We start from the raw sequence: 10,850 nt of genomic DNA, 5'->3' as shown, positions 1-10,850 counted from the left end.
TAGGTGCCTGATTGCCAAAAATTGAATTGTATTCCCTTGTTCTCCAGGTGGGTGCCTGCCATTACAACAAAACGGACAAAACAAAAGAAATTTTTTTGCCCTAGTTTGGAATCTACGCACATCTGTGAGTGTTAATCGAATCATGTTACCTAAAATAGCTCTAAGAATTTAAAAGCTAAATCCTATCATCCAGGAGTGCCCTGAAAACTTCAAATTAAATCTCATATTAAGAGTGACAACTTTAAAGCTAAGTTATATTTCCTAAAGATAGAACTTACGCTAAATCTTGTTATCTATGAAGGTCTTGAAATTTAACTAGGTCTCATTATCCAGGAGGGTCCTGAGTACTTTTAAAATTAAATTCCATTATTCAGGAGGGCCCTGAAAAGTTTAAATTAAATTTCATTACCCAGGAGGGTCCTGAAAACTTAAAATTAAATCTCATTATCCAGGAGGGTCCTAAAAACATAAAAACTAAATCTCATTATCCAGGAGGGTCCCGAAAACTTGAAAACTAAATCTCATTATCCAGGAGGGTCCTGAAAACTTAAAAACCTAAATCCCATTATCCAGGAGGGTCCCGAAAACTTGAAAACTAAATCCCATTATCCATGAGGGTTCTGAAAACTTAAAACCCTAAATTCCATTATCCAGGAGGGTCCCGAAAACTTGAAAACTAAATTCCATTATCCATGAGGGTTCTAAAAACTTAAAACCCTAAATCCCATTATCCAGGAGGGTCCTGAAAACTTGAAAACTAAATCTCATTATCCAGGAGGGTTCTGAAAACTTAAAAACCTACATCCCATTATCCATGAGGGTCCTGAAAACTTAAAACTAAATCCCATTATCCAGGAGGGTCCTGAAAACTTAAAAATAAACCCCATTATCCAGGAGGGTACTGAAAACTTAAAACTAAATCCCATTATCTAGGAGGGTCCTAAAAACTTAAAATAAAATTCCATTATCTAGGAGGGTCCTGACAACTTAAAATTAAATCCTATTATCCAAGAGGGTCCTTAAAACTTGAAAACAAAATCTCATTATCCAGTAGGGTCCTAAAAACTTGATAACTAAATCCCATTATCCAGGAGGGTCCTGATAAGCCGAGAATGAACTTATCTAATCCATGCTATCCTCTTGGAGGATTCTGAACAGAATTTCTTGCCCCTGAACTATGCCTTCTTCGTAGGAGGGTCCCTGTGGATTAACAAATTTTTTGCCCCTATTTCAAACAAATAAAATTTTGTTAATTTGAAAACGTGGTGGTTAGATTGTGGCATCATTGCTGAGTGTCTGCTTCTGCCACTGCCATGCTTCATTCTAATTAGTTGCTATAGGCCAGCAAGGAGTTGTTTGACCTTTTGATTGGAACTGGACCACAAAACCTCTGAATAACCGGAATCTCTCACACTCATTTGTTGCATTGTGTTTTCATTCTGAAATTTGCTGAATCCTTGTATTTTTTCAAAAATTCAAGTTTCAATTGAATGCCTAAACCTCAGTTATCACCATACTGCTTATTCTAAATCATGTCAATTGTGATGTGTCTGCCGAACTTCGCTTTGTGCAATTTAGAAGCAGGTAGTAGGCTTTGGAATCCTTTTCTGCATGTTCAACAAGGGCTAACTTGAAAGAGACTCATAAAGATAGACTCAAAGAGCAAAGTGAAATGATTTTTGGCAAAAGGAACAAAGGAAAATTTGAACATAGATGACTATGTGAAGAAGAATAGGAAAAGAAGACTTATCTGAGTGAAGTGGCTGGCTTCAATGATCATGGAATGCATTTCGGAATGATCAGCCTAATCCTTCCAACCAATCATGTTTCAGTTCATGTCATGTCTTCATACTTCAAAAATCGGGCTTTCACTGATCCAATTTCTTTGTAAAGTCATGAACCTCATTTGATTTGTAGTTCCCCGAATGGTTTTCACCAACAAGCCTCTCTCATTTGTTCATCTCTCAACTCACCATCGTCTTACGGTGCCCGCAGGGGTTTTCACCAATAAGACTCTCTCATTTTAAATTTTCTCTCAGCTCACCATCGCCTTACGGTTCCCGTGAGGGTTTTCACCAATAAGACTCTCTGATTTAAAATTTTTTCTCATGTGCCCATGAACAAAATGCTACCCATGATGTAAATCATACCTGTATCTCCCTTGACTTGTCATTCTCAAAGATTGATCGGAAGGTCTTTCTTGGGACCGTAATATAGGCTTTTGGATAGGGTTAGAAAGAAAGGGTGGAATGAAGGCTCAAAATAATTTAAGATGAAAGAGTTCAAAATTACAACTTTTGGAATAAGATCTTTTGCAAAACCAAAACTTCTGCCCCAGTTTCTTTGGGTCTGGGGAATTGGATTTTTGTTTTGATAGGACCGAACCATGTAAGGCTGCCTACGTATCCTTAAAAGGTATCAGGTCGAACGTAGTTCAAACAACATTTGTTTGTTTTTGTTGCTTTTATTTCTTCCTTTTTCATTCATTTTCATTTTTTTCTTCTTCTTTTCCTAATCTTTTTTTCTTCTTCTTTATTTCTTTCTTCTTTTTCCTTTCTATTTTTCTTCTTTTTTTCTTTTTTTTTTTCATTTCATTCATTCATTTTTTTTCATCATTTTTTTTCATTCTCTAATTTTGCTACTGATTCCAAAAGAGGGGTATGTAAGAAAATAGATAAGGCTCAAAAGGGGTAGCAAAGGATGAAAGTGTTTGGGTAGCGGAACAAAATGCCTTTGTCATTTTAACTTTGAACATGCCAAGTACAAAATACAATTGAAGGTAAGCAAAGAAATCATACATAGTACCACTTAACAGCGTCAGAATTGATAGTCATATCTACACATTTTCCTTCTATGTCTGTTAAATACAAAGCACCATTGGACAACACTTTTGTCACAACGAATGGCCCTCGCTAGTTTGGGACGAACTTGCCTTTAGCTTCCACCTGATGAGGAAGGATGTGTTTCAATACCATCTGGCCCACTTCGAAATTCCGAGGACGCACCTTTTTGTTGTATGCTCTTGCCATTCTCTTCTGATATAATTGGCCATGACATACTGCAATCAATCTTTTCTCATCAATCAAACTCAACTGCTCTAGCAGGTTTTGACCCACTAATCATCATCAATTTCAGCTTCTGCAATGATTCGAAGAGATGGAATCTCAACCTCCGCAGCTATAACTTCCCCAGTTCCATATACCAGCAAATAAGGAGTTGCACCAACTGAAGTGCGAACAGTAGTGCGATAACCCAGTAAGGCAAACGGAAACTTTTCATGCCATTGCCTAGAACCTTGCACCATCTTATGAAGTATCTTCTTTATGTTCTTATTAGCAGCCTCAACAGCTCCATTTGCCTTGGGGCGATACGGAGTGGAGTTCCGATGTATGATCTTGAACTGTTGGCATACCTCTTTCATCAAATGACTGTTGAGATTAGTAGCATTGTCTGTGATGATCACCTTGGGAATTCTGAACTGACAAATGATATTTGAATGAACAAAATCCACCACTTCCTTCTTGGTCACGGACATGAAAGTTACGGCTTCGACCCACTTGGTAAAGTAATCAATGGCCACCAGAATAAACCTATCATTGTTCGATACTGCCGGTTCTATTGGTCTAGTGACATCCATGCCCCAAGCAACAAAGGGCCAAGATGCAGACATTGTGTGTAACTCAGATGGGGGAGAATAAATAAATTCAGCGTGTACCTGGCATTGATGACATTTGTGAACAAAACTGATACAATCTCGTTCCATGGTGAGCTTGTAATAACCTGCTCGAAGTATATTCTTTCCCAAGACATACCCATTCATACGTGGCCCACAAACTCTAGAATGCACTTCGGCCATGATAGTTGAAGCTTCCTTAGCATCTACGCACCTCAGAAGTCCCAATTCTAGAGTCCTCTTGTACAAGATCCCCCCACTCAAGAAAAATCCACTAGCCAGACATCGGATGGTTCTCTTTTGATCACCTGTGGCATGTACTGGATATACCCCTGACTTGATGTATTCCTTGATATCATGGAACCAAGGTTCTCCATTAATTTCCTCTTCAACCACATTAAAATAAGCATGTTGATCACGAACTTGGATATGCACCGGGTCAATATAAGCCTTGTCTGGATAATGTAACATTGACGCCAGAGTAGACAAGGCATCGACAATCTCATTATGAACTCTGGGAATATGTCTAAATTCTACCGACCTGAATCATTGACAAATATCATGCAGACACTGTCGGTACGGTATGAGCTTCAAGTCCTGAGTATCACATTCTCCTTGAATCTGATGAACCAGCAAATCTGAATTTCCCAGAACTAGTATTTCCTGGACTCCCATGTCTACAGCTAACCTCAAACCCAAAATGCATGATTCATACTCAGCCATGTTGTTGGTGCAATAAAATCGAAGTTGGGCTGTTACTAGGTAGTGTTGCCCTATTTCAGAAACAAGCACAGCCCCTATTCTGACACATTTCATGTTAGCAGCTCCATCAAAGTTTCTAACCTAGATTTTCATCACAGTCAACCTCGTCAACACACATGATTTCTTCATTAGGAAAATAAGTCTTCAGTGGCTCATATTCTTCATCCACCAGATTTTCGGCCAAGTGGTCGGCCAAGGCTTGGGCTTTCATCGCGGTCCAAGTCACATAGATGATGTCAAACTCTGTGAGTAAAATCTTCCACTTTGCAAGTCTTCTTGTGCGCATAGGCTTCTGAAAGATATACTTTAGATGATCCATGCGAGAAATGAGGTAGGTAGTGTAGGACGAAAGATAATGCTTCAACTTTTGTGCCACCCAAGTTAGGGCGTAACATGTCCTCTCAAGCAGAATGTACTTAACCTCATAGGGAGTTAACTTCTTACTGAGATAATATATTACCTGCTCCTTCTTTCCTGTAATGTCATGTTGACCCAATACACAGCCAAAAGAATTATCCAAAACTGTCAAATAGAGAATTAAAGGTCTCTCAGGCTCTGGTGGGACCAGCACAGGTGGGTTTGACAGGTACCTCTTAATTTTATCAAATGCTTCTTGACACTCGTTAGTCTACTTGACTGCAACATTCTTCTTCAACAACTTAAATATGGGTTCACAGGTTGTCGTGAGCTGAGAAATGAACCTGCTGATGTAATTTAACCTTCCAAGCAAACTCATCACCTCAATTTTGTTCTTTAGTGGCGATAACTCTTGGATGTCTTTGATCTTTGACGGATCCAACTCAATACCGCGTCTACTAACTACGAATCCCAGCAATTTCCCAGAGGGGACACCAAATGCACATTTCGCTGGATTGAGCTTGAAGTTGTACGTGCAGAGCCTTTGGAAAAACTTCCTCAAATCCTTGACATAGTCAGACTACTTTTTTGATTTTATGATCACATCATCTACATAAACCTCAATCTCCCTGTGTATCATGTTATGAAATATAGTGGTCATCACCCTCATATAAGTTGCCCGAGCATTCTTCAGACCAAATGGCATTACCCGGTAGCAATATGTTCCCCATAGCGTGATGAACGCAATATTTTCTACATCTTCCTCATCCATCAAGATCTGGTGATATCCCGCGTAACAATCCATAAAAGACCCAATCTCATGCTTGGCACAATTATCGATCAGAATGTGAATGTTCGTCATGGGAAATCATCCTTTGGGCTTGCTTTGTTAAGATCACGGTAATCAGCACATACCCTGGTCTTACCATCCTTCTTTGGTACTGTCACAACATTGGCTAACCAAGTGGAATATCGAGTGACCCGAATGACCTTTGCACCAAGCTGCTTTGTGATTTCTTCTTTGATCTTCACGCTCATGTCAATCTTGAACTTCCTTAGCTTTTACTTGACATGAGGGAATGCTGGATCAGTTGGTAATTTATGAACTACCAGATCAGTGCTCAGGCCCGGCATATTGTCATATGACCATGCAAAGACATCTTTGTACTCAAACAAGGTTTTGATTATTTCCTCCTTAACTTGTGGTTCTAGATGCATACTTATCTTGGTTTTCCTAACATTATCCTGGTCCCCTAAATTGATTGCTTCAGTTTCACTCAGATTAGGCTTTGGTTTTTCTTCAAATTGTTTTAGCTCTTTACTGATTTCCTCAAATGCTGCTTCTTCATCATATTCTATTTCATCATCATATTCTACTTCTTAGATTATTATTTCAGAATTAGATTGGCTTTTAAGACTTGGCTAAAAATTATTCATACATGTCATGTCATTGCAACCAGCATAAAAAGAACTGTACAAAAGAAAAAAACAAAATAAAACACTATTAGGTATAACGGAAAACGGGAAATTGCATTTCAAAAAATAAAAGGATAGAAAGATTTGAACATCAAAACAAGAAAAAACTAAAAATCTGGATTATAACCCTGGAATAACCCAGATAACAGAAAGGAAAACAAAGCAAACTACCAAAACTCCTTCCTGGTGGGGAGAGGAGTAGCTTCTCAATTGCTAAGCTTCACATTTGGCCCAACGAGCTGCACATCTGCTATACTAGAACCTTTACCAACTTCTACTATATTGACCTCATCGAACAGACTCTGGAACATTTTGATCAGCTCTTCATCAATGTCAACCACAGAACTCGGAACTATCGTCACTGGGCGTTTCCTGGAACCGGTCTTGATAAAAGACATGGAGATATATGGAGGCTTTGGAAGTGCCCACGCCTTCTATTTCAACCTTTTAGCCCTTTTCACATCTGTTGTTGTAGGTTTGAATCCAAGGCCGAATGTACCCAAATTTTCAGGGAGGGACACTGGCTGTACGATACCCTGCAGGGATGCACCCAGACCTTTACTTGGTACAAAGCCATTTTTTAGCATTTCAAAGGCCACCATGACTGATGCAAAGGTTATCTTTGGAGTTGGAATACATTTCCCCTCTAGAACCTTCTCGACCGGCACTGTTTCAAAAAATTGTTATATCCACGGCCCTTTGTCATCTTCAACCTCAATAAACGGAATGGAGGCATCACTGTAAGCACACAAATTCTCCTCGCCATTCATGATGATCTCATGTCTATCCCACTCGAACTTGACCATCTAGTGCAAGGTGGATGGGACTGCCTTGGCGGCGTGAATCCAAGGTCGACCTAATAGCAAATTGTAAGAGACGGCCACGTCCAGCACCTAGAACTCCATGGTGAATTCCACCAGTCCTATTGTCAACTCAAGCACGATATCGCCAACTGAGTCTTTTCCTCCACCATCAAAACCTCGAACGCATATGTTGTTTTTGTGAATACTCTCATTATCAACTTTTAACTTGTTCAGAGTAGAGAGAGGGCAGATGTTTGCATTGGAACCATTGTCAATTAATACCCTGGTGACTATAGAATGTTTACATTTCACCGTAAGATAGAGAGCTTTGTTGTGTTCAGTACTTTCCACAGGCAACTCGTCATCAGAGAAGGTGACTCTGTTCACCTCAAATATTTTGTTGGCAATCTTATCCAGATGGTTCATTGAAATATTTTCAGGGACATGAGCTTCGTTCAGAATTTTCATTAGGGCCCGACGATGCTTATTTGAGTGGATTAACAATGACAACAAGGAAATTCGAGCAGGCGTCTTTCTCAACTGCTTCACGATGGAGTAATCTTGTACCTTCATTTTCCTCAAGAACTCATCCGCCTCTTCTTCAGTGACTGCTTTCTTTACTAGAACTAGATTATCTCTGGATGTTTTGGCTTTCCTTAACACTTCCGGGGCAAAGCATCTCCCCGAACGAGTTAATCCCTGGGCCTCATTGACTTTTTCTTTCACTTCCTTTTACTTATAGGTCACTATCACCCATTCATAGTTCCATGGGATAGCCTTGCTGTTGATTATCGACAACTGGGTTACAGGTTTGATGATGACAAGATCCGTACGGGCACCCTTTACAATTATGACAGGCTTATTTGCCAACCCTGGCATGACCACTTTTGATTTTTCTTGCTTTGATACAACATCACTTGGAGATCCTTTCTTAACTACCGTAGATGGTTAACCATTTGCCATGCTCAACTTGTTCACTGATATTTCAACCGTTACTTTTTTGACTGGTTTGACCTCGCTAGACCGAATCATCATAACATATTGTGAGGCTTCTTGGGTTCCCCCCTGTATACTATCTCGATCATGTTCGTTTCCTAATGAGTTGGCAATGAGTTCTAGTTGATGTTGGGTGCCTCTAGAGTTTGGACTTCAATTCGGTTTGTGTCAATGAGCTCCTGGATGGCATTTTTCAAGTGACAACACCATGCCCCGGAGTACCAGAACAATATTCACAGCTCACAGAGTAACCAAGATTCTTTGGATGAGGGTTTGGCAATTTCGATTCAATTGGCCCCAGCATATCCAACTGCGTCAATCTATGGAATAAACTGGTATAAGACTCCCCAATGGGTTGAAGGTTTTCTTCCGCTGCAACCTCTCATCTTTGAATGCTGGATTGGGCCGAAAACCTAGGCCGGCATGGTTTTGGTTGGATCGTAGGGGTGGGTAAGCATTTTTTGGAGCTGGGTAGGTGTTTTGTGGGGCTGGGGTACGCCATTTTGCATAGGTAGGAGGTTAAGTATATGTCTGGGCATGGTGGACAGAAATATGAGGGCCTGGTAATGGGAAGTATTGTTGGAGTGAATTACATGGGGTTTGGTTGTAGGTTCGGTGAGGGGGTCGAGGCTGGGTATAATGGTGTGACGGGCCCCTCGATCCAAACCATGATCCTGAATCAACCATTGCCACATCTTCTTTCTTCTTCTTTCCGATCACTCCTCCAGTACCATTTTGAATGGCTTGGGTAGTCGCATTGATGGTCGAGTAGCTCATAAATTTTCTTGATTTAAGCCCTTCTTCCACCATGCCACCCATCTTTACTACTTCTTTGAAAGTCTTGCATATGGCCGAAGTAAGTAGGCTCCACAACCTGTAGAAAGTACTCCACCATTTCGCTCTCCTCCATCGGGGGGTTAACGTTTGCTGCTTGTTCTCTCCATCGAAAACCATCTTCTCTGAAACTTTCACTAGGCTTCTTCTCAAGCTTAGTCAAAGACAAACGATCTAGAACAATCTCGATGTTGTACTGGAAATAACGAGCGAATGCTTGGGCCAAATCATCCTAGGTATACCATCTACTGTGATCTTAACGAGTGTACTACTATAATGCTGTGCCACTCAAACTTGGCAAAAGTATGCCATTAACAACTCATTTTTCCCACCGGCTCCTCTCATTTTGCTACAAAATCCCCTTAAGTGGGCCACGGGTCTCTGTGCCCGTCATACAAGTCGAACTTGGGCATTTTGAATCCAGCAGGTAACTGGACATTAGGGAACAGACACAGATCTTTGTAGGCTACACTCACTTGGCTTCCCAACCCCTGCATGTTGATGAGCGACTGTTCCAAGCTTCTCACCTTCCTGAAAATCTCCTCATGTTCCGTGTTCTTGGGTGGTTTCTCAGTTTCAACATGAGGCTCAAAGTGAGGAGTGTAGGAGTAAGGATCTGGAATTTTGAAAGTGGGTTCCGGGCATAGTATTGGGTATCTAGGGCTTGGAATGCGGGTTTACTAGAGTGTAGGAGTGTAGGAGTGTAGGAGTAAGGATCTGGAATTTTGAAAGTGGGTTCCGGGCAAAGTATTGGGTATCTAGGGCTTGGAATGCGGGTTCACTAGAGGATCGGTGGAGGGTAGCTTGTGAAGGAGGTACAAAAATAGGAGTAGATGTCGAAGCAGGGTACGAGGTTGTTTTGGCTGGTGGAGCATGAAAATTTTGGGCCGAAGTGTCAGGTAGTTGTGGTAAGGGTAAAGCCCAGTGCGTGTTGTGGGGAAAGGTCAATGGCATTAGGCATCTAGGATTAGGAGAGTGGTGGAATGAAAGCAGGGTTTACTGTGTAGTTGGTAAGGAACGAGGGTGGAGGGTGTCCCTTGATCCAAGCTTGATACATTTCCGCCATCTGATGTTTCAACCTTCTGACCTCATCTTGCAGTTCCGATTCTGACTCAACAATTTCCCTTGGTGGGTCTACAACTTCTGTGTCTGTTTCTTTGCTGGCCATGACTGTTTGGCGCTTTGACCTGGTTTTGTATGGATGACTTGCCAGGATGCCAACAAACTAACCACCTTCCTAAAGTTGGAATAAATATAACAAGGGAAAACAACACAAAAACCACCATGTTAGCGTTAGGGCATTTATCAGATAATAATATCACATTACGTGCAATGCACCTAACAACAATTAGCGGTTCTAAAATGGCTTTGAGGGTCGCAGGGTCATATGGAAGCATCCTAATTTGCTCATTTCAATCCTTGTTTCTCTTCCTTTTCTATCACCTCTTATCATTCTCTTCTCACTCTCGTCTTTTGGCTTATCACTCTTTTTTTTTTTACCAAAAATGGTTTGATTGAACCCGATATTGGTTGCCTACATATTATGTCCCTCATGAATGAGACCAAGCGTAGTTCTGGAAAAGTGATGGAAAATAAACTAAAAATAAAACTTTTTTGGGATTTTTCATTTAAAAACTTTTCGATATTAAAATACAATGGGAAGTACGATAATGAAAGACCTGACAGACTCAACTACACTACGACAGACTCAGACACTACCTAAAGGACTCAGTACTCCTAGACAAGACAGGAAATTAAAAGACAACATAAGAAAATCTCAAAACACCTAAATAGAATGACTCCTTAAGCTGCTCCTGAATGCGACAGTCTTGGCTGGGACGGGTCTGATGAAGATCCGGATGGCCCTGTCAATCCTGTCGAATCTAAGCTCTGTATTATACCCTGCAAAGACATCTCAAAACTGGGAATGAGAATCCTGGAATGCGCGT

Source organism: Nicotiana tabacum, chromosome 10 (assembly GCF_000715075.1).
Source record: "Nicotiana tabacum cultivar K326 chromosome 10, ASM71507v2, whole genome shotgun sequence".
NCBI lineage: Eukaryota > Viridiplantae > Streptophyta > Magnoliopsida > Solanales > Solanaceae > Nicotiana > Nicotiana tabacum.
Note: the sequence above shows the minus strand (reverse complement) of the source record.